This window comes from Acipenser ruthenus, chromosome 5 (assembly GCF_902713425.1).
Source record: "Acipenser ruthenus chromosome 5, fAciRut3.2 maternal haplotype, whole genome shotgun sequence".
Lineage (NCBI taxonomy): Eukaryota > Metazoa > Chordata > Actinopteri > Acipenseriformes > Acipenseridae > Acipenser > Acipenser ruthenus.
In genome coordinates this window covers 6285068-6309981 of record NC_081193.1, presented here as the reverse complement: position 1 = coordinate 6309981, position 24914 = coordinate 6285068, and the positions used below count along the sequence as shown (strand labels likewise).

Sequence of the window (24914 nt, the reverse complement as noted above, 5' to 3'; positions counted from 1 at the left end):
ACCTTTGTTTTTTGTTTTTTTTTAATAATTGACAAGTTCATGCCTGGTAATTGCACATAAATGTAGTGCAGGTAAACTACCAGTTTAGTTAGGTAATTTCCATATACTTTCAGTTCTTGTTTTGCTGTTAGTGAGAAAAGAGAACTTGCTTAAAATCCCAACAGAAGTGTTTTGACATTTAGTTTAATAAACCATGAAGAACTCATTAACAAATAATGTTTTGCTGTGTTGACAAATAATGCAGAGTGCATCAACGGGGAGAACATCAAATCATGTACTCAGCCAAGCAACATGCTAAACTGACTGCCAAGGTCTTTGTGGCATGGTGCAATATATCACAACTACAAAGAATAGCTCTTTACAAATGAAAACATGATTATGATGCAGACTGTCAACTTGAGCACTAAATTCTGCATACTATAAAACAATGCATGTTAAAATCAGTAACCTTATTTCCATTTTTAAATAATAAATGTGTAGTAAGAGGGGGTTTTGCAATGATAGTAAGAGGAGGGTTTGCAACATACAAATATCTTAAAGGCGTGTTAAAAAAAGAAAAATCACTTGACATCACTAAGGCAGACGTTACGCTGCAGGTCATGGTCCCCATTGCATACGGGTTTATACTGTATAATCTTGCACATATGAAGTATCTGAAATGGTTTCAATGATGTTTGCTGTTGACAGCGGCTGGATTTGGCATTATTTCTCAGGTATTGATAATATCACAGATATGACAGGACTGCTTATTGTTTTGCAAAGGGTCATGAGCTTGCACAGAATTCCTATAGGAGTTTGGTATCTCTTAACAAAGGGATCAGTAAACAGAAGAAAATGTATAAAACGTTACAGCATTACCAATCTGTGGCTTTTCATGTAACTCAGAATGAATCCTAAAATTGATTCATTGTGAAAGCTCATAAAAGAATCTTCAAAAGAAGAACTAATTGTATGAACCGCCATTGAAATTTAATAAAATCCAGGCAGGTCACACTTGAAAATGACCGCTACAGGTAAAGCCCACCGAGGTAATTTAAACGCTGACCTTGTGTTATATTAACCCTGTCTAAATGGATTCTATCAATGCCTTAGGTTATAAAACATCCTGGCCAGCTTTGGAAATCTTATATGCTGGGCTTTGTTTGGATGAAATCTCAATATGTGCCCTCTTTTATAATAATCTAACACAATGTGATTGCAGTGTTATTGGTTCTTATTTTATGAAAGCTATTGTAACACTGGTGACCAGCTCAGATTTAATAAAGCTGGTGATAACCTCTGCATCAGCGTTAAAATAGCTCATATAAAGTAGAGGTGCATATTATGGTCAGATGTGCCCTTTCCTTAAAAACTGTAATAAAAAATGGTCTAAATATGGTTGACAATGCTTATATCCCTGTAGTGCTGCATGAACCGATTATTCGGATTGCGCTCTCCACTTGTGAGGGTCATTGGTGTTGATCAGGATAATTAAAAATTCCAAGTGAAACAGCTGCTTCGATTTGTGTGGCTTGCTGTTCTCCACAGAGTCTGAGAACAGCAACAATCATCACAAATCCAAGCGGCTGTTTCTTCACTTGTTTCATTTTGAATGGTAAATTAGCCCAATCAACACCAGCGACCGTCCCCTATGGAGAGTGCAATCCGAATAATCGGTTTGTGCAGCAGTAACTAGATAAACTATAAGCACAGTATTTACTGCATCTTTTACTATAGTATCCCTCACAAAAATACCCTACAGCAGGGGTCTCCAACCCTGGTCTCAGAGGGCCGGTGTGCTTCCTTGTTTTTGCTCTAACTCTACACTAAACTAATTAATTGGACCAATTAAGCTTCTAATAAGCATTTAATTGGTCCACTTATGTAATTCAGGGTACAGTTGGAACAAAAACCAGGAGGGACACAGGCCCTCCAGGACCAGGGTTGGAGACCCCTGCCCTACAGGATGATCTCACAGTAGTGTTGTAACCGTTTCATGTATGAACATTATTTTGATCATCATTCATTCAATGTTCCTTGTCATTTGAGCTACAGTATAGTATTGGTGTTTACTCTCCATATAAGAAAGGCTCTATTGATGTGTAGACCACCAAAGATGAATCCTTTTTACAATGCAGTAGCATTATTGTGATCATTTGTGATCTGAATATGCACTTTCGGGAATGCAAATTAATAAAATATTATCAGAGCCTACTTTGAGCTGTAACAATTACCAGTTGGTATCCCCATCTTGCAGTATTTAAAGCCCATAAGTAGAATTCTGCTGTAACGTATATTAATCATTCTAAATACTTATATAACCACCTACTGTAAATGCATTTTACCACAGAAAGTCTTTTTATTGTACAATACTTATGTAAAATGCAGCATTTGTATACTCTACAATGTGTCTTTCATAAATACTTTATTACCACTTTAAAGATATGTCAAAATATATTAGTAAGGAATTATACTAAAAAATAATTTGGGATTCAATATTTTATTGGCACACTAAAACACCATCGATCTGCTTTATAACAGAATATTTCTTATCCTCAACCTGTTAACTTGTTTAAATTACATTGTGAATGCCACACTTCTGGTAGACCAGACCTTCTCAAGATCTGATCAAGACAGGAACTTAACTACAGGGAATTCAGAAATTACACGTTTGTCAACAGCAAAATGGAATGGGTTAAGTAATGCTAGAGGTAGATTGAAAAATAAAGCTATAAAACTGGCTGGGGTAGAGGGATGGAAATCAATAGATTCCAAATTGATTTACCTTTTTTGCACAGCAGTGATTTCCTTTCTAGCAAAGTATTTTGGAATGACCTCTTACTGTTCTAAGGTGCTGATGTAAGAAAAGGCTCAGTGCAAACAATTGCCGCTGCAAAATCCAAATTGCCTAGCGGCCAGGCAATTATTTTGCACCGTGGCCGATGTAAGCTTAAGAGCAATTCAACATGCACAAATGAGCTGCAATCATGATAATGAGGGTCGCAATGAGCGCCGCCTGGGCATCAGGCTATTTAGCGGCAGCACTTACTGCCCAGAGGTGAGGTGAGTTAGGAGTACAGAGAGCAGTAGGCGCTGTATCAGATTTGTGGAGCATGAAAATCAAACCAAACACAAAATGTCAAAGGAAGGACAACAAAGTCCTCTTGGCGCACAGAAAAGAAAAAGTTTTCTGGGGAGCTGAGAGTCCTTATGGCTAAGAGCATTCAGCATGAAACTCAGTTATTTGGAAATGCTTCAGACAACATCAGTTATGTTACCAAAGAGGCCATATGGTCCTCTATAGTGGAGAAAGTCAGTGCTGTCAGTGTTACCGGGACGACAGTCAACCAGATGATGAAAAGGTAGCCTAAATGTCTGTATGAGGTATTTTATCATCTGATATATATTTGTAGATGGTATATTTGTAGATGGTATGGGCAGGATTTTCACAAACCAGTGTTATTGTATCGAACTCGTGGTATAGTAACGAATGAAATGTGTTAATTAAATCAATCCGTTAATGCTTCGAAATTGAGTCGATGAGGTCATTAATTATCACATTTCTCGTTAAAAAGCTTAATTGTCGCAGGTCATGTACATCGCTTCCTGTCTCGGCGCCTAAATAAGGGGAACTTGTTAATCAAAATGCATGTTAACGAGATCAATAAAAATGAATGGAAGCATAATTCACTGTTATGGAAACTACTAGTGTAAAGTGAGACAGCTCTCTCACCTGCGAGCAGCAGCCAAATGGAAATACAAAATAATGGGAATATCTATTTTGTGTATAATTTGTAAACTTCATTTAAAAGTGTGCGTTTTGTCATGCAGAATGTATATTTATTCAGAACACCTCACATATAAAATGCTGATTTACGATTATCTGGTGTGTGGGTAAAAATCGGACGGCACAGATTTAAAAAAACAAAAAGTAACTTTATTTATTTTTTGGATGGGGCGGGGGGGTAAGCCGTCTATCTATATTGGTTGGAATTTATTTTCTTATGTTGACATCTACTTTTGTATGTATTTTAGTATGTACGATTGTAGGCTATAAATAAATACGTTTGAAGTGTCATTTGTGTTTGTAGTTGTTAGTTATTATACATGTATACCATGTATGTAACACTTCATTATACATTTATTAAGCTTTTAAAATTACGATAGAACTCCCGAACCCAATACACAATTTGCCTTCATGATAAATAAACTCAACATGAATAGAAGTAGCCACCGAACACCTACAGTATTATAAGAAGATGTTATAATATGTGCATACAGACGTGTGAAGGTGAGAGTGTGCACTGTACATACAGTGTGGGGGAGTCTGACAACATTACAAATACGTTAGGCAAAATCCATATCAACGATCTCCACATCAGGTATTCCATTCATGTCCGTGGGGATATATTTTGAAAACAAGCCCCATATTGCACTTTTTAACTATTAGATGAAATGTTTACAGAGTACTTAACAAGTGCTATTAGGACCATGCTAAATTGGATTGTTCTAAAATCAGTGTCAGAAACTACGACTTGGTAAACATATTTTCCAAACAACAGTATAATGGTATTGGATTAATTGATTGCACAAATAGGAAAATATAATTTCTGGCTATTCTGAATGCTTTTTGAGATTAAGAGCAGCTACTCAAATTGTGTATCACTACCTGCAAATCTTGATTTGTAAATAATCTGAAATGCTGTCAGAGACGAACTGTACTTAAAGAAGCCACAGTGGGCTTCCAAACAAACAATGAACAAACAAATTCCTATCAGGATTTGCAAGCTTGGGTGAGCAAGCATGACAAAGAGCCCCACAGATTGATGACTTTGGATTAAATTAATTGAAACACAGAAATAAAAAAGTCTAAGCTTTTTGCAAAGGAACATTTGCAGTAAAAATCTGTTTCCTTTTATAACCAAAAAATTACTCCTTTATACAACTTGGCAACCCCTCCACCCACTGTGCCAATAACTTTTTTCAGCTCCGTGGAGATTAGTTTTCATTTTTTCTCTGCCACAAGGGTAGCATGTCGAGCTACTGTTGTGGAATATGGTATTAGTGTTAATAAAACATTGTGAATAAGCAAGCAAGCCCTCTCCGCTGACTACCTCGAAAGGTCTTATATAACTTCACTAATTCCTGAGTCAGTTGTCTTCATGTCTTGTGTGACTGTGACACATTTCCTGGTGAATATCTTCAGCAGACTGCTGTTATATGACCCCAATTCAGTTTCACATTTATGTTTTAATAAGTTTGATGTACCTGTCTTATGGCTACTGAAAGCACAAGCTTTCTTGCATGAGACACAGGCGACATATCTAGCCATAGTGTGTCCGTTTTCATCGGCAAGTAATTGAAATGTTTTCCAAATTGATGATTTGCCTTTCTCATTTTCCTTTAAACTGTATTCACCCATGATTCATTTCTTGTAAATTTGGTTATCCATATTCAAAAACAGAGTTTGAATTAATTCAGAAGCAACAGGCAGCTAAGAAAAGTGCGAACAGGTGATCGTGTCAGCTGACAACGTTGAGGGTATTTTAGTGAGGGATTAAATCTAAACAAAAAAGTTGCGCGCTGGTCTGTTCTTGAGCTGCCGTCTCTGTCCAGCTGACGACAGACTTGTATGTTCTTTACTCTGCAGTGGTTCAGGTTGTACCGAGTGAAAAATATTCAGCAGCGCGTCCCCTTTTGTATGCCAAGCCCCGCCCTTGTAGCCAGTGGAATACCAATCCCTGTATGATTAGGTGCTCTTAACTTTTACATGACTCGAGTTCAGGAGGCTTAATTACAAACCGAAACCCCTTTGACTCATCACATAACCATATCCTTTTTTGATAGTATGCAGCACTTCTCTAAATATTGTTTTTTTTTTTTTTTTTTTTTTTTTAATGTAGTCGTTGCCAATAATTTTTTTATTAATTTCTCCCAATTTGGAATGGCCAATTATTTTTAGGCTCAGCTCACCGCTACCACCCCTGCGCTGACTCGGGAGGGCGAAGACGAACACACGCTGTCCTCCGAAGCGTGTGCCATCAGCCGACCGCTTTTTTTCACACTGCGGACTCGCCATGCAGCCACCCAAGAGCTACAGCGTCAGAGGACAACACAGCTCTCGCGAAGCTTACAGGCAAGCCTGCAGGCGCCCGGTCAGACTACAGGGGTCGCTGGTGTGCGGTGAGCCGAGGACACCCTGGCTGACCTAACCCTCCCTCCCCTCAGGCGGCGCTTGGCCAATTGAGCGCTGCACCCTGGAAGCTCCCGTCCTCGGTCGGCAAAGGAATAGCCTGGACTCGAACTCGCGACGTCCAGACTATAGGGCACATCCTGCACTCCACACGGAGCGCCTTTACTGGATGCGCCACTCGGGAGCCCCTCTAAATATGAAGTTACTGACATTTTACACCTTTCACAAATAAATACCTAAGGAAAACAGGTCGTGTATAAGGTACTTTAGGTAGTTATTTTGCTTCAGCTTTATGGCACATTTACCCATGACATTTCTATTACCTTGCAGCTGTACATATCTATGCCCAAAAATATAAATTCACCATGACAACAAGAAGGGCATGGAAAGAGTGAGATACAGAGCAGACGTTTCAGGCAGGCCCTGATCCTGAAAGCCCGACCGGATTGTAACCATCAGACCGTGTGGAAAGTGAAGGTTTTAGGGCTTGAGATCGGAAAGTGGTTTTAATTAGTTATGGGTGAAAAAATATATCATATTTTAAACAAGCTTATGAGTTTAACATACCAGCCACTCCAATAGATTTAGGCAGAATCCGAGCTGACTATGATTCAATTCCTAGCATTAGGCAATGAGAATCATGACTGCACACAGCAGGAGGGCCACTAGGCTAGAAACTAGGCTAGACATGTCCCTCTGATTAGAAGGAAAGCCAGGTGATTATCACAAACTGTTCCCCACCAACCACATGGACGGTTGCAGATATGAAGTGTTTAGACTGGAGCTATGTATTCTTTTTAGCAGGGATCTCTGGAGGATGAAGGGAGGAATTTCAAATAAACAGGTTTTTTAATCCCCATTTGTGCTCCAAAATGTAGGTAACATACACATCTCATCTTATTTCTTGTGTTCCCACTATTTATTTAACACAGCCATTTGTCTATTTATCACCAAGACTATTACCTTGTTCCCAGCTTTTACAGAGTGAAACTTAACATTTTGACTAATGCCTTCATCGGTGTTGTGAGATATTGTACGTACTGTAATTGTTTCTTTGTGAGCTGAGTGGCAGAAAGATCTGTTTTCCGCTGAAGTAGCGCGCACAGGATAAACTTTGAGGAAACAGTCGCATGGGAATTATGTTTAACTATGAACATGATTATGGGACCGGAGCTTTAAAACTGTAATGGGGTCACATCTCTACACCATGCGCTTGCAGGTTCATTAAATGTTTCAAAGGTTTACTATCAATTACATGTTAATCTACAGTGGGATCTGTGGATGTATGTTACACTTGGCTTGGTAATGAGTCTCTATCTGTCCACAGTGCTGTTCACCAGATTATGTGACTGTATCTTGTGCTACCAGGTGCTGTGATGATTACTAATTGTTGATTCTGCTGCACAGCTGTGTGAATGCTGATGTGGAAAGGTCATGGAGTCATAGGTCTATAATAACCTACAAATGCATTTTTTGACCCCAAGGTCTTCTCCCGCTCGCCTGCTTCACCACAAGCGCTCCTTTTTAAAAGGTATTTTTTTATGGTCTGGGTATCTTTCACATTCAGCAAGAAATTGAATAAAAGAGACATTTTAGATTTTAGTGTCTAGAAATGTATTATTGATCAGGAAGAAAGAAAAAACACTGACAAAATGTACTAACCTTTCTTATGCTAAGTAATACATATCAAATAATGCATATTCCTTTTAATTCAAATTTAAGAAAAAACACCAGTAATGTAATGTAATGTAATGTAATTTTGAACTGGTAAAATAACAAATAAAAAGTATGAGTGCATCAAGTTTGTTACTTTGGATAAGCCTGTGATAAGCTACTAGCAAGCCCCAGACTTTTTGATGACTTTTCTGTGTATTAGGATCCTATTATCAAAAACAATATTGGGCTTGCTATTAGTCTAAAGTGGATGAGTTGATAAATGCTTAGGGTCCTAGGGGATGCAGGTATCACAAGCCACTCACACAGGTTGATTTGATTTATTTAAAAAAATGTAATTGCCCATACACCAGCAGCACCACTAAACTCTTATTTACTGGCTCAAGGATCTCTCAGCCTGGTCAATACCAATAAGACAATGCAAATGCAAATTGAGCTAATGGAAACTGGTTAGGGCTGAGTACTGAGAGCTATATAAAACACAACTTTCTTGAAGTTACAAACAACAAAGTGCATTTAAATTACTAAACATCTCTTACGTGGACGGAAAGCAGAACAGTGTTGACTGATGCAATACTAGTGAGCTACATTGAGCACACTAAACAAGACCATTTGCTGAATGGCAAACACTATAAATAATGGTCTCATGTCCTTTGTTCTAGCTAGATAATTGAGACCACTGAGATTTTGAACATTCAATGAGGAATATGTGACAAAACACTGTTAAGAGCACTAAAACCCCCTGCACGAGGAAGCTGTGTGGGGAATGTTGTTGAATCCACAAGGAAATAACAGGGATATTACAGTTTGACTTCCAGTCCTATTGCAAGTAATGGCATAGCCAAATGACTACTGAGTCATCAACCTGAAAAGACAAGGTGAAGCGATATATAGTAATTGGCGTAATGAGTAGGAGACGTGGTAGACACTGCCATACTATGCTTAACACTGCACTGATATGCACTCATCTTTATTGCTCAGGGAGAGAAACATTTTGATCCCAAGGGGCATGGAGACAGTCTACCTGCCAGAATCTAAATGCACACGAGCTCCATGACTGCAGGTTCCATGTGCTCCTAAATAATGTTAAAATAAACAGATTCTTATTTAACCATCAGTTATTAGCTTTTGTTAAGGCTTTGCATAGCTAGCAGCACGGACAGGCACATCTATGCAATATGCAAAGCTTAGAATGTAGTGTGTGTTGAAAATTCATCCTTGGAAACTTGTTGTCTTTCTGAATAGGAGAATCCACCCATTAATCATCAGCCCTATAAAAGCCTAGTTTGTAAGCACAATCTTGTAATTTTTATTGTTTGGTATCTTTGGCTTACCTTGCATAATGGCGACTCCTCCAAGCGTTAAACATAGCGTTCCAAACACCAAGAATGCTTTATCTCCAGCTCCAGGATCCGGCAAGCGGAAAACTCCAAGGCTGGCTTCCCGTCAGGATTCCGATAAAGGATACAAATCTTGGTCAATTCCTCGTATTCTGAATACATTATTCAAACGGAAATAATCCTACAACACCGATGCTTCCTGTAAGGATCTGATTGTTTTGCTACTTCGTTCCGACCCTTCCACGCCCAAAGCTATTCATCCAGCTGCTTCATCATCATTGTGGATTTCAAATGATCATGGTCCTGCCCGTCGACATTTCCAATGCAGTCATTTTTCAAGCTCTAAAATCACTACAATCCACTATTTCTATTTTAGTTCAGCAGCTTTCTACTGTTGAGACCCGCCATAATTCATCTTTCCAGTACTTTTTGGTCTACAGCAATTCCGTATTCAAGTACCCTGCCTGGTCCCAGCAATGCTACCAGTGCCCCTCTCTCCTTCAACCTTTCCACGGCAATCTGCAGCAGCGACTCTCAATCATCAGTTTCTCTGTTGCCTTGTTCATCCCTTGTTTCCAGTAAACTTTGTGCGCAAATCCAGGAAGGTAAGGACGTTAATCTCGTCCTTCTGTTGCACTCATCCCAAGAAGTCTTACGACAATAGAATTTTAGATTGTGGCGAAGTTTCTGTTGTACTGAAATCTAAAGACCTATGCCTGTTTAAAAAATTAACCCTCATGGAAATTGTTACTGCCTTGCTGTATTGCTACTTCTCATTCTCAGCCACTATCAATCTCTTCTCGCCCATCCCAAATACCATCTAAACCTTGACTCCTGATTCCCTCTCCTCATTCAAATGACAAACAGGGAAGATAGGTCTTTTTTGCAGCTGGAAAACCCATATGCAATAATTTTAATGATAATGTCTGCACTTTCTCCTCTTGTTTCTCCTATTCCTTCACATTTGTAGTTTTTGTGGTGCTAGTCACAGTAAAAGCATTTGCCTTAGACATAAGAACATAAGAACATAAAGTTTACAAACGAGAGGAGGCCATTCGGCCCATCTTGCTCGTTTGGTTGTTAGTAGCTTATTGATCCCAGAATCTCATCAAGCAGCTTCTTGAAGGATCCCAGGGTGTCAGCTTCAACAACATTACTGGGGAGTTGCTTCCAGACCCTCACAATTCTCTGTGTAAAAAAGTGCCTCCAATTTAATGTTCTGAATGCCTCTTTATCTAATCTCCATTTGTGACCCCTGGTCCTTGATTCTTTTTTCAGGTTGAAAAAGTCCCCTGGGTCGACATTGCTTGAATCAGATCATCGCGTAGTCTTCTTTGTTCAAGACTGAATAGATTCAATTCTTTTAGCATGTCTGCATACGACATGCCTTTTAAACCCGGGATAATTCCGGTTGCTCTTCTTTGCACTCTTTCTAGAGCAGCAATATCCTTTTTGTAGCAAGGTTACATTTAACACTTTTCACTAAGTTATTAATGTAGATTAGGAAGAGCGGAGGACCTAATACTGATCCCTGTGGTACTCCACTGGTTACCTTGTTCCATTTTGATGTTTCTCCTCTAATCAGTACTTTCTGTTTTCTACATGTTAACCACTCCCTAATCCATGTGCATGCATTTCTTTGAATCCCTTCTGCGTTCAGTTTGAGAACTAATCTTTTATGGGGGACTTTGTCAAAAGCTCTCTGAAAATCTAAATAAACCATGTCATATGCTTTGCAATTATCCATTGTCGATGTTGCATCCTCAAAAAAATCAAGCAGGTTAGTTAGACACGATCTCCCTTTCCTAAAACCATGCTGACTGTCTCCCAGGATACTGTTACCATATAGGTAATTGTCCATTTTGGATCTTATTATAGTTTCCATAAGTTTACATATAGACGTCAGGCTTGTCTGTAGTTACCTGGTTCAGTTTTGTCTCCCTTTTTGTGGATCGGTATTACGTTTGCAATTCTCCAGTCTGTTGGTACAACCCCTGTGTCAAGAGACTGTTGCATGATCTTGGTTAGCTCACCCTGATTCAGAAAAAAAAAAAAAATGACTAAGCCTGGCATATCAATCCCGTAGTACTGGCGGCATATTATTTGATCACACAGACAGGGTTTTCGTAAGCTATCTTATTGCAGGTCTCAACGATGGATTTAATTAATTTAGCCTTAGGAAGTTTTTTTCCCCTCTCTTTTTTTTCTTTTGGAGGAAGGGCTAACCTTGGCTATGGATTCCTTAAGGTTTCCTCTCACTCGTTTTTCGAGTAGGGGGGTTTTCCTTACCTGAGCACCAAGCGTTTTTATTCTGCGAGGTGGTAGAATCTGAGGTGGCCTTGTCCTTTTTGGGGTGGTCCAAGGCCACTTGCCCTGCCCGCCGACAAGGGGTGGCTAACAAGCTGCTATGGACAAGGCCATGGGCCAAAAATGTCATATTGTATATCTGCATGGGAATGTTTCCTTTAAATCAATAAATGATCATTCTACATCAATCGTGGATTCTCATTTCTGAAAAAGGTACTGTAGGCTTCCCAACCCGTTTTTGTTCTATTTGCACACAAACATGTCTTAAAGCATTACTGATGGCTTTGATGGTTTTATTCCTTGATTTATAAACCAGTCTTGAACAATGATTTTCATTTGAGATTGGATGAGGGTCAGGTTTTTACATGAACACTTCCTTTCATCGTCACAGCATCCAGGGATTGAATCCAAATGAAGTGCCATGCTGCCGTTTAGATCAGCAGAGAAAGCTGCAGGTCCAGAGTCTAGATACTAATATCAATGTCATCTGGTACAACATGTCACATTATAGGCAGTGATATCTGTGGCGCGGCTAAACATGTCTGTGTGTCTTAGCATGTAGAGGTCTCCTTAAAGATGTTGTTAGGTATTGCTCCTGGTTCATGTCCAGCAAATCTCTTGCCTTTGACCCAATTAAAAAACATTATTAGTCACTCAATAGTCATTAATTATTAGTCACTAATATTTAATGTTGAAAATTAGGGAAATTTATATTGTAAGCCTGCTTCGCGATTCAGTTTAGTTTTTCAAAGATTGCACTGTTGCAGATGTTAGAATTGTAAGTCTTTTAATTGACACATTTTGCTTTGGAAGCATTTGTACCTTTTTTTTTTGTATAGTAAGAAATCTCACTTTGTCATTGTGTGGACAATGTCGAGTGAATAATCATAACTGCTATCAAAGTTGCTGTACCTAAGAAAAAGATTTCCCCAAAAGTCCACAACAGCACAATCTGAAAAAACTAAATGAGATACTTGAATGACACAGCGCTGCTCAGAGTGATTTCAAGTCTCTCAGGTCATGCTGCTGTCTGGCAACTCAGACACAGTGGAATTTTTCTCAACTGTAGCTGGTCGTGTCGCTCAGTTGACTCACGGAAGTCTCAAGACTGAAGTAGGAACCCGACTGTAAAGTCAGCAAAGCCAGAAACCACCCAGAGCTGTGAGCTGTCAAAATGAACAATGTTCCAGTGCACTCATTTACCAGACACAATCATTTAGCCTTTACTTTCTGCTCTTCATAGCAGAAATGTGTATATATATATATATGTAAGCAATAAGACACCCCAGGGTGTTGGTTGTGCCAGAATAACCGCACGCCCAGGGGTGTAGTAAGGCATGAGGCCATAGGCGGAGTACCTTTAGCCCCTGGAAGAATTGATAAAGTAATAATGATCTACCTATTATGTGTTTTATTTTTAGTGTGTGTGACACTAGGATTAACATTACAACAAAATAACCTCCATGACAGATTAAATTAGCATTTTATAGACATCGAATAAACTTAATATCCTGTTAGGTCATTATAAAATCATAATGTTTTTAACAGTTATTTAATTTTACTTTTGTGTCTATAAAATAAACTTCATACCTTTAAATTGTATCCACGTTGTTCTGTTCTGTTCTGTTCTGTTTCCATAGAGATCACTATGAGTGCGCGCGCATAAGCTGGTTTGTTTACTTTCTGCTGGCTCAATAGCTGCTGTGTTGACTCTGTGTTTTTTTTTATATATATATTAATCTCACATATCACACGGAGCTCTTTTTCATTTGCCATTTTTTTAAACTGTTGTGCAACTTCTGGTGAGGTGTAAATAACTGCAAGGTATTTTTGTCATTTGTAGCGAATACGGACATCTGATTTTTGTATCGGAATACATGTAAAAAAAATATTTGTTCAGATATTTCTCCCAGCACTACTATATATATATATATATATATATATATATATATATATATATATATATATATATATATATATATATATAGATAGATAGATAGATAGATATTACTAAAAGCAATAACTTACTGAAAGTACAGCATTAAGCTTGCATGTTAGCAGGGCTTTTCAAAGCTGCAGTGACAGTTTGTGCTTTCACAATGATTTTAATATTTAAAAAATATGACATGATGTCAAGACTGTTTAGAAAGAAGAAAAAAAAAACTTGACATTTGCTTAATTTACTAAATAATTATACTTTTTTATGTCTTTAATAATTATGTTAATGCAGGGAATATTTATTTTTTCGGTATGGGGGGGGTATTGTAAATACATTTGAGATTTTGGGAGTGTGATGGGTTGAAACCTAATTTAACTCTTTCAGTACTAAGGGGCTCATTTTATCTACCTATACCCTGCTGGGATAAGGCACTACTGGGTATATTAGAACATTTTACAGCTCTGGGGAGTTGATCTGGATTACATCAACCACTTATATGACGTTATCCCAACATTACAGAACTCACTTTTAAGGATTTATTGTAATATTAGAAACCTATGCAGATAGGCTCTTTATGGGCACACATGATCTTTATAATGCTATGCTGTATAAAGGTCTGCAATTTTAGATGGAGACATTCCTAGATATCTACACAGGTCTACTGGGTTGAAATAGTTATTCCAGTTGGATTGCATTTTGACACTGAGGTTCCATGACTCCGAGTTTACACACACTGAAACTTTAGTTGTATGTATTTTTTGTGTGTTTTGTTATTTATCAGAAATGTATACATTTATATTGTTCTTCTTGGCAGCTATTCCACCAAAACACCTGCTATCATAAGATTTAGTCACTTGTGGAAAGAAAACTGAATATGAATAGGATTTATTATTTTAACTGCTATAATTTGCCAAACCCCCTCCCCATGGGCGCTAATGCATTCCTTATTACATGTCTTAAGGCTATATACTACGTGACATGCACATGGAAACAGTGTAATGCACTACCCAGATGTGAAAGTAGGAAATCTAACCAGCTACCAAAATATCATATTGCTCCCTGAAGGAAAAAAAAATCATAAAAAACCAATTAAGCATTTTTCATATGTCCATCAATCCTGTTGGAATACACATTTTTACAGGACTTTCAAGGGGTTATTTATGGAGTCAGTGGTTGAGTTTTAAATACCCCACAATATCTCAGCTCTACACTGATAAAACAAAACATACATGACAATAATAAATCTGCATTGCAGGCCATTCGCCACAGGGCTTTTCAACAATATCTTATTATTTATTCCTTAAGGAAATTATTCTTTTCCTATGCTTCATCGGGTTCTTGGAATAGTTTACCCCCTGTAGGCATATATATATATATATATATATATATATATATATATATATATATATATATATATAGATAGATAGATAGATAGATAGATATATAGATATATAGATATATAGATATATAGATATATAGATAGATATATAGATATATATATATATGAGAATGTGGTCATTTCACAGTAATCAGGGAGCTGCTCCTTACATGCTTGCCTTGTACAACATTACACATCTCCTTTTTAATACTGCTTGTACAGTATTGATTTGTAGAGCTGTTGTGTAACTGTTTAACACAAGAATAACACAATGCTTTTGTTTCTGCTTCGTCTGAGATTGGGATTTATGCACGTAAGTATCTTAAATATAAAGATTAAAATATTTGAATTGTGTTTTATTTCTCACGATCTTTCCTGATGATCGGCATCTGATGGGTTTTCTTGAAATATTTTAAATTAATAACAATACAGGTCTGCTTGGGGTCTGACAATAGAGATGGTTCAGTTAGTCCTAAAAATCTGAACCTACTGGCTCTAAATATGTGTTGCATACTGTGCCGCCTTATACAAGTCTATAACCTTTCAAGTCTACAGTTCCACTACAGTAACCTGAAGATATAAAACTATGCCATGTGTCATCAAATGCAAAAAAATCATAAAGCTCAGAAGGAAAGCCACAGTAGTGTCAGTATAAAAAGTGGGTGCACGGTGAAGGTATCCTGAGTGCAATTCAAACTCTTCTTTATTTGCACTTGTCATGTGAATTGCTCAATCCCCCGTGCCATGTTGCCTGTTGTGGTTGGCTGGCTGCTGCCTCTCGCCTGGGCTCACAGCACACACACGGGCAGGTGTGGAAGGGGCTTCTCTGGAGACGCAGCCCACTCTTTTCACAGGCCGAGCTGTCACTGGAAGAATCAAGCTGATTCTGTCACAAGCCCCCAGTGGGACTGCAAAGACAGATCAAATACAACATGCAGCAGTCAATGAGCTGCATCCTGCTGATTAGGGTCCCTCTCTATATAACAGCTATGGGTACTAATAATATGGCAGATTGCTATTAAAGTACACCGACATTGTAAAGATAGATACAAATATGCACTGGTTTACAAGTTATCTGAGTTTCCTGAAGGTATCAGTAATTTACATCTGTAGGCATCTGACTTGCATGTGGAAGAAGAAAAGGACCCAGTGATTGCTCGTAAGAAGCTGCTCAGAGTCACTTCTCTCATCTCCAGCTCTGGTACAGATGAAAGTGCTGGCATTGATCTAGGTTCAGAAAGGTTCTAAGCTACCACCCCTGCACCACTGTTGGGTATCTGCTATTTTAGTGTTTTAAAATTGGCCTAATATTGTATAGGGAAAAATGTTGTATCTTTTTTTTTTCTAATTATAAACTGAAACAACAAATCCCAGAGAGCTGAGGTATAAAAGAATCAGTTTAACAACAATGATAAAAATAACTCAATCTGAAAACTTGTCAGATTGTTTTAGTGAATGTATTTCCAGTCAATTGATTGCTCGGGATTGAAGTATATTACTGAATTTAAAATGAAGGCAAACACACATTGAGGTAATGAGAACAAGAAATTGGAACATGCATGCCACTACAAGGGAGAGTATGAATATTATTCAGAAATATAATGGTAGTTTTGTGGCCACCGTACTGTACATACAGTACATAGTTTGTCATCCTTTGGGACACAAACATTGCAAGTAGCCAACATTTATGAGGCAACTTTTGGAACAGTCAAGGCAATTATAATGGAACACTGCAGTACTGTACATAATTTTCTGTATGTCCCTTCATCAGGTGAAAATGTGTTTTCTTAGAATACAGTACATTTAAATTACAATTTGGTGATGTAGAAAAACATTAAATGTGTTCTAATTATAGAACTAAATATAAGTGTGAACATAAAAATATAAAATATTTTTTAATTTCAATTGGCTTTCCTAAAACTCAAGCCCCACTGCTAGGGAAATGTTATATAGTTAAATGTTTGTTCATTCTGTAGGGAATGAACGAACATTGCCATATATCTACCCCACAAAGCCCTATTTCAGTTAGATATTTCAGTTTTTTATTTTTCTTAAAAATATTTCCCAACATAAAACCAATGTCACCTTACAATAATTGATTTTGAGTTTCAGTGTTTTAAAATAAAATATCAAACAGAATGAAATTTCAATGTACCATTTGTCATTCAGTAATATGAGAGGATTGGTCAGGGGTCTGAATACTTTTGCAAGGCACTGTATATATATATATAGTTTTTTATATGCAAAAGTGCCTTTTTTTGCTGTTCCCCCCTAAAATTTTGGAATCCCCCCCCCCCATTGGCTGCAGCATAGGGGGGAAATCCCCCAGCACACAATTAAATTCAAACCCTGTTATACTTTCTGACATATGAATGATCCCAAAGATTCTTATACTGCAAGATAGAATCTTAGAAATTGAATACTTACGGTTTTAAACACCAGAACTAATGCAGAAAATACTTATTGGAACGGAAGATTTAACAGTCATCTCTTGAAGCTCAAACAAGTGCATTTGCAAGCAAGGACACTGAAGCGGGCAGTGGTTTGGAAAGAATGAATTGCATTATAACAATTGAAATAAACAGTCCTGATTCTTTACACACTATTACAGTGCAACAGAAATTAAATTGTTACACTTATGCAACTATCATGCTTGCATTCACATGCACAGGAAGACAATGTGCACGACCATTTTCTAACAACAAAATAGCTAAGTATTCCATTATTGTTGATCAAGGGTTTTTTCTGTTCTTCTATGATGTGAATCTGCTACAAACTGTAACAGCGTTCAGAGAATGCATGGCTGGAACAGGAGATAAAACACAGTTCCCTACGTAAGACTAAGCATGTTTTACAGTACGTTCATCTTAAGGATAGACAATACTACAGAATTTCAGACTATAGTACTTGGTAATTCATTTAGCATTGTGTTTACAGTTCTAGGCCCTAGTTGCTATAGCGACAGTCCCACCACCTTATGTAAACCATGAATTAATGGTAACAAATAGCAAAGTGAAATGAAACCCATAGTTCTTCCATTAAATCCTGTCAGTGCTGGCAACAAGTACTCTGGTGCAGTATTGGCATCCAGCACTGTCCTGCATGAGCCCTGGGGAATTGTAGAGTAATCACACAATATGAGCCGCTGCATTGATCTGATTCCAACTACAACAAAAAATACCTGCAATTGAATTGATTAGGGGCCTTTCAAGGTGGAATTAATTAATATACCAATTCTTTGCTTCAAGATTATTTTAAATTTACCGAAAACACAATTCATAGCACCTATGTTTTGATACTCTCAATAAATAAAAGAATATCCTCTCCAAGTTTCATCACAGACAGTATGTAAAGCTCTAGTGCGACATTCAGGAATGCCCGGGCACCACCACCAGAAAGGGATCATTAAACTGAGTCGAAAGAAGAACCTAAAGCAAAATATGAATGTGTTTCCCTGTCCACATGAAAATAACATGCCCTCAGGTTGCAATCGTGAGCTCTGGAAGACAAAATACCTTTCGCCTTGAAATAGAGGAATTTATGACACTTTCATATACAGTTCTAACCATGATCACATTTACTCAGCTGCTTTAGTTTTTCTTTCTTTTTGAAGAGACAGGGTGGGTTTTTTACCCTTGTCTGTCACTAAATTATATCTGCCATTACTGTGCTTAAAAGTAAAGCAAAATGATTTAAATAAATCAGCTTTATGTCCACAACATAATTAGAAATGATTTTTCGATTTAGTACAATGGCATGGAATCAAGTGCATCAATAGTGTGCCGACAGTATATCTCGTTTATGGCCAATTTCAGCAGCAGTGATGGAGAATGCTGTGAACAATGTGCGCCAGTTTTAAAGAACAGATCAATTGCGGATTCAGACAGGCCCAAGTATAGCAAGGACATACACAGCTTTTTTTTTTTTTTTTTTTAAATAAGTATAAAACATACAGTATAGTCAGCAGATTTTTTTTTTGTAGAAATGTGCCACTGAGGTCACTATTCAGGGAGTGGAAAGGGAGTCTTGGAAAACCATTCTTGGCCTAATTTTGTGGGTTTTATAGGGTTACATTTTGTTTATTTTTCCATTACTCTTTCTTTTGCACAGCCTGTTATGCCTTTTTTATGGATGACAACAGCAGCATCTGAATATTCTGCAGTGCAGTGTAAATCATTATTCTATGCCAAGAAACTCTCCTCGTAGTTTATCTGCAAAGCAAATTTTAAGTGTTATAAAAAACCAACAGTCACAGAGGTGTGTGTAGGGGGAGATCCCTCCACCAAAGCTATCAACACAAGTTCATTATTATGCATTTAAAAATCAATTACTCGAGGAAATGGTGCATTTTATCTCTGGATAAAACTGAAGCCTCCAGCAAGTAACTTGGCCAAGCCAATTAAATTGCAGGAGCTCCCAAAAACCTTCTCATGTATAATAATGCAACAGTAAAAAAATATATTTTGAATGTGTCATTAAGATAATGGAATAAGAAGGAAGCAACACAGACAGATAAAACAATGAGAACCAGGCTAGCTGGTGATTTGATAAACACCTGTATTGGAAATGCAGTGTGGAATTTTGGTACTAATAACAGTCCAACTACAGTTGGCAGCTCTATAACTACATGAAATGAAATAACTGCAATCAACTTGTATTTTCAATGCAGTTAAACTGTGGTTTGAATGCCATGAAAAACAGTCAGAGATGGTTAACTTTAATTTATTGTGACACTGGACTCAGTTTTTGTGCATCAGCTTCATTTCCTGTGTAATTGTATTCATCTTTAAACCAGCCGGAAGCTGTCTTGTTAGGAAAATGGATCATTGAATTAATACCATGTCACCTTGTGGCAAAGTGCCCCGCCCCTGTGTGCATTTGTGTGTTCTGTGTTGTATGTATGCGTGCGTATGTTAATGTTGGTGTATAGATTGGTACACGGGATATAAACGGGTCTGTGTTTCACGTATATTTAAAGTGTAGATTTGTATTTAGGCACGAGGAGGGCACAAATCACTTCACGTGCTGGTTAAATGTAATATGTGAGCACGGGGTTGCACAGAATTAATTCACGTGCTGGGATTCAAGTGAATAATTAATTAGTAATTGAATCCCAGCACAATAGTATATATAGACGCACATTTCTTGCACTCAGGGTTGGGTGTTCGAGAGTGGAGAACGGGTGAGAGAGAGAAGGAGAAACGTAAAGTAAAATAAGATCGGAAATATAAGTGTTTGTTCTCACCGTGTTTGTTTGTCTGTCCGTGCACCGTTTGTTTAGTGTTAGTCCGTTTTGTATGTCTGTTTATTTTGGCGCAAGTGCCGTGTCCTGTTTTGTATTCCGTTGTTTAAACCTTTTATTTTGTTATTAAACGCTGAGTGCAGCCATTGCACTCAGCTCATCATCACCACCGTCTGTGTCTGTGAATTCCTGCTTCTGGTCTGACGCCACCCACTCTGGCCGTCTTTGTGACACACCTACATGAAATACCATGGCTGGTTACCAGTGCTGTCTAGATTTGATACTGTAGGGATTGCCTCCTTCAGAACAGAAGACGACTATGACAAATGCAATACAGAGCATTCAGCACTATAGACATATACTGTTTACTGTGTGCCATTTTAAAAGTACTGTACTGTACAAATAAATAACAGATGATTCCCACAGAAATAATGGTGCAGTGCTTTCGCATTGGTCCGGACACTTTTCTTGATCAAATGGAATGCCAAATGATACAGTGAACTTTTTGAAGCCTGAAGCTACAATTCTGATGAATAGGAAAAGTATGCTAAGGGCTTCTGACTGGAGCATGCCTTTTATTCTATACACATGAATCCAGCTTATGATCACAACGGTACAGTACAGCATCTGAGACCCTTTTACTCCCTTCATCAATTATGCTGCTTTATTTATTGTTTACAGAAGATAGCATGGGACTTAAAGGGCAACTTGTTATGGGTATGTCAGTTACACGTCTTACATCTGGTATAACCATTAACCTGTCTCCTTGCAACACTGCCTCTAGTGTATGTAAGTAATAAGTCAATAATAAATATCACAAAGAGCACATTTCTTACATCTGATAGGGGTAGAGTGTTTCAGGAGGGCTGGTTAATGGTTACACTGAGAATACACATGCTTCTGAGAGTCCCATTGAGTTTCCTCCAGGATGTGATGACTGAAACAGGAAAGGATTACCAGTAGTAAGACAGCTCCAGTGTTTCATACCAATACCACGGTGCTGTTTAATGGAGTGCTATCCATTTCCTTTCATCTTATTCATTGTATTAACACTATTACTCTCCCCCCTTTTATTCTGCCTAGACTATTTTGTTCTTTTTTTTACGATTATTTATAAGACAAGCTGCATCTTGGTAAGTTTGCAACTGGTGAAATGCACTATATACTGCTAAATTATTGGAGTGGTTTTGCACTTAACAGCAACATTTATATTCAAAGTGCTGTATTAGAAATATCTGCATATTCCATGTTCAGAAAGCAAAAAATATTCAATATAGGGGACCAGAATGATTAGCATTAATAATAGGTAGGCACACTGATTTTAAGTTGGTCCTTAACACTATAAAGTTGCTGTCAGCCAGCTGAGATCTGGGAATCAGCCTCTGAGAGTGTGTACTGTGCTCTGCAGTTCATTCGTTTCATCAGCCAGATGAAATAGTATTGTTCTGAAGGTCACTGCAGGCTGGCTTGCTTTGAGAACGCACAGCCCCTGCAGTCTAACCCTGCAGTGTCATTAAGATAAATGCAACAATACATGAGTGTGCATTGCTATTAGCAAGGATTACATTTCTAATCATAACAACTTAAATTAGGCCATCAACAAATCTTCAGTCTGGAAATAATAATAACCTATATTACCAGGTGTGCATTGCATTCTACTTGTACACTATTTTTTTTTTAATTAAAATCTGTTTTTGTCAAGTACATATATATAAAAGACAGCAAAATAAAGACAGTAAAAAGACAGCAAATATTAATATATTTAATTAATAAATAAATACTTTAGTAATTTGATAAATGTATCCGCTTAAATAATCTATTATGGGCTAATTCACACACGCAAAAACAAATACTCAAATGTTTTCCACTATTTCCTCGGTCTTAATAGATGTGGCAGAACTATTTTTCCCAAATTCTTTATCCCTCTTCAGTACATTGACCACTTTGATTGAAAAAGCAATCGCATGACATGAAAACTGGCATGCATAATGTATTGTGACGAATAACCAGAAAACCAAAGCAGCATAACAAACATACACTTTAAACCTTTACAGAGAACACGCACATCAACACATTACTGTAAAACTAATGCAAGAAAAAAGCAGTTTCTACAACTGGTAAACTGCTTCTCAATCTCCCTGGTGAGAAACTCCTGTTCCTTCTATTAGTAAAGGAAAACCTGAGACTTCAGAGACCGACACAAACATAATGCCAAATGATCCACAGAACCATGTTAAACAGCATGGATTCATATCACAGCTGTGTTTCATTATATTGATTTTCTCACCTAATAAATGGCATGAATCATATTCTACAGTACCAGTACTGGTGGTTTATTAGTCATCATAATGTCAGCAGAATTAATCTCAGTGGAATATTCCTCTGGGGTATTTGTGCTGTTTGGGAAAGTGGCACTACAGTAAATAGTCTGCACTGTTGCACTCAGATCTACTGTAGGACATTCACTTATTTAAATCTATATGACCGTGTGCCAATGAAAACAATGTATAATGTAAACATAGCAAAGCAATGACATGTTATAAAGTATGGTAAATACTATTTTAAAAATGACGATGGCAACAATTCAAATATTTCGTTTAAACAAGTCCATCTGAACTACCTAGCAAAAAAAACGACCTCTAAAATGTCTGAAATATAAAATATACAGCAGCATGTTTTTTTTGTTTGTTTGTTTGTTTGTTTTGTGTGTTTGTTTTACATACAAATCAGAGTTGTTAACTGTCCAGGACTCCTATATACAGTGATTTTTTACTTAAAATTATTTATCAAAACGTAACAATGACAACATAACGTAACACCTATGTGACCCCACAAAAGTGTACCAAACCCCGCGACATGCACTGCCCGAGAGTATTTACATCTAGAACAGCGACGGGTTGACTGGTTCCATATGACATCGGTCACTTTTTAGAAGACAGCTATACCAAGGTACTTTGTCTGCAAAGGTACATCGCGTTCATTCCAGCTGATTACTATCACAATTCTAGTTTTCTTCAGTAGCAAACACCTAACTCCCAGTCAATGAAGAGTATTGCACTGAAATGCACCAAAGCATAACTAGCGAATGAAGAAGTCAACGCTCTGATCCGCTTCCCTTGACACAGACCAACAGATCAGCCTGGATGCATTGATCCACCTGGCATACTGTAGCACAGGCGTTTTTGACAAAGTATGTAGTCCTCCAAAAAAAGAAGAAAATCTATTTTTCAGCCTTAGAAAGTCCTGGTATGATTATATATGCTCTCGGGAACGCTGACTGTAGGCTCCAAACGATATTCCCCCAAACAAATGTTGTAACAAATTGTGCTCTTACCTGTTAGGCATCCTCCACAGGAGAAAGCTCTCCTCTTGCAGGCTCTATGCACAATAACAGAAGGGAGACAGAGTTCAGAATTGTTTTTTTCTTATCCCTATACTATAGAGACTGGTACCAGGTGCTTACACACACGCACTCAGACGCGCTCTGTAAACGAGCGTCACTGATGATATAGCCCCCCTTGTGTTTCTCAAAAATACTCTCCTTTTTCCGGCTACCTCTGACTAGAATGTTCTTAAGCCAGTAAACAGTTTATCTCCTTGTAAATTGTGTTCGCATGCCAGGTAACGCTTTTTACTTAACGCAGACGGTGCAGTGGTTGTTTGTAATTGAGAGAGCTAGCGAATAAAATAGAGGCGTTTAGCCGATATGTCGGTCTCTGGCAAATAATGTTTTTTTCTCTTAACATTAAAACCTCTAACACACACAGTCTTACAACTTGCTGCACTCCCACTGAGCAGTGCATATGTCTCTCGGAGCTTGCGTTTGGAGCCGCTAATGCAGACTTTTGGCAGTGCGGTGTGCGCCTGCTGCTCGGGTTAATCTGTGTTGTTTAGAGAGAGGAGAGAGCGCGGTGGCAAACGGTGCATAGTGTAGCTAATCACATTCTCAGGCACCAAGAAACAAAGACGTTCTTCTGTGTGTGCTTTGCTTTATCAGGAAGTTCTTGAAAATGAAGAACAATGATCAATCAATATTCTGTAACTTGATTAATATATATATATATATATATATATATATATATATATATATATATATATATATATATATATATATTATGTAACTTGATTAATATATACAGTATATATATCTTATGAAACACTGGTAGAAACGAACCGTCGGCTGAATACACAATTTCTAAATAACTGTACAGCTATGGCCACAGATTCTGCATACCCTACAGAATTAACAAATGGTGCTTCATAAAATTTAATGAAACCTGCAGAATAATGTTACTTTAACATGTTGATTTTCATACCGCTTTGTAGTTTTCCATATACTTAACAAAAAACTGACACCAAATGAATAATGTGACATTGTACTACTATTACGACTTCCGGTAGACTTTTGTCATTTTGTAGTTTTTGATTAGGCAACATGATGTTATATAAAATATCAAAATTATGTTCGTATAGTTTTGTATTTTTTAAAAATTATGCTTTAAGCCTAAAATTCTAGGCCAATTCTTTGGCCATTGCTGTATTATATTAATCAGTCAGGATTTATGCAAACAAATAGGCCTACGTTACTGTCTGAGGGACGTACTTTGATGAGCAAAATGAACATATAGGGGAGGTACTTTGATTGGCATTTCCTATTTTCAGGAATTATTTTCCGGGACAAAACTCCTGCAGTTTAATAGGGGACACTTAGTCCTATCAAGGTAAGGTGAAGTTGTTTAGGGGACTTGGTTTTATATGGTGGGGCAAAAGCACACCTGTAGCCTAGGTGTAATGCAATAGACTTGGTTTATATACCAACCTTGTATAATGTAAATAGTCTTCTGGCACATTTTGATGTGTAA

At 37.6% G+C, this 24914-nt stretch overlaps 1 protein-coding gene across 1 annotated transcript in view; it reads right to left on the bottom strand.

Moving 5' to 3' along the window:
* Nucleotides 1–23928, bottom strand: part of LOC117403312 (heparan sulfate glucosamine 3-O-sulfotransferase 5) — an 86020-nt gene extending 62092 nt beyond the window's left edge. The window contains exon 1 of the mRNA XM_034005372.3: nucleotides 23387–23928. The gene's annotated coding sequence lies outside the window, so the exon portion shown is untranslated. The remainder of the gene's footprint in view (nucleotides 1–23386) is intronic.
* Nucleotides 23929–24914: the final 986 nt, after the last annotated feature.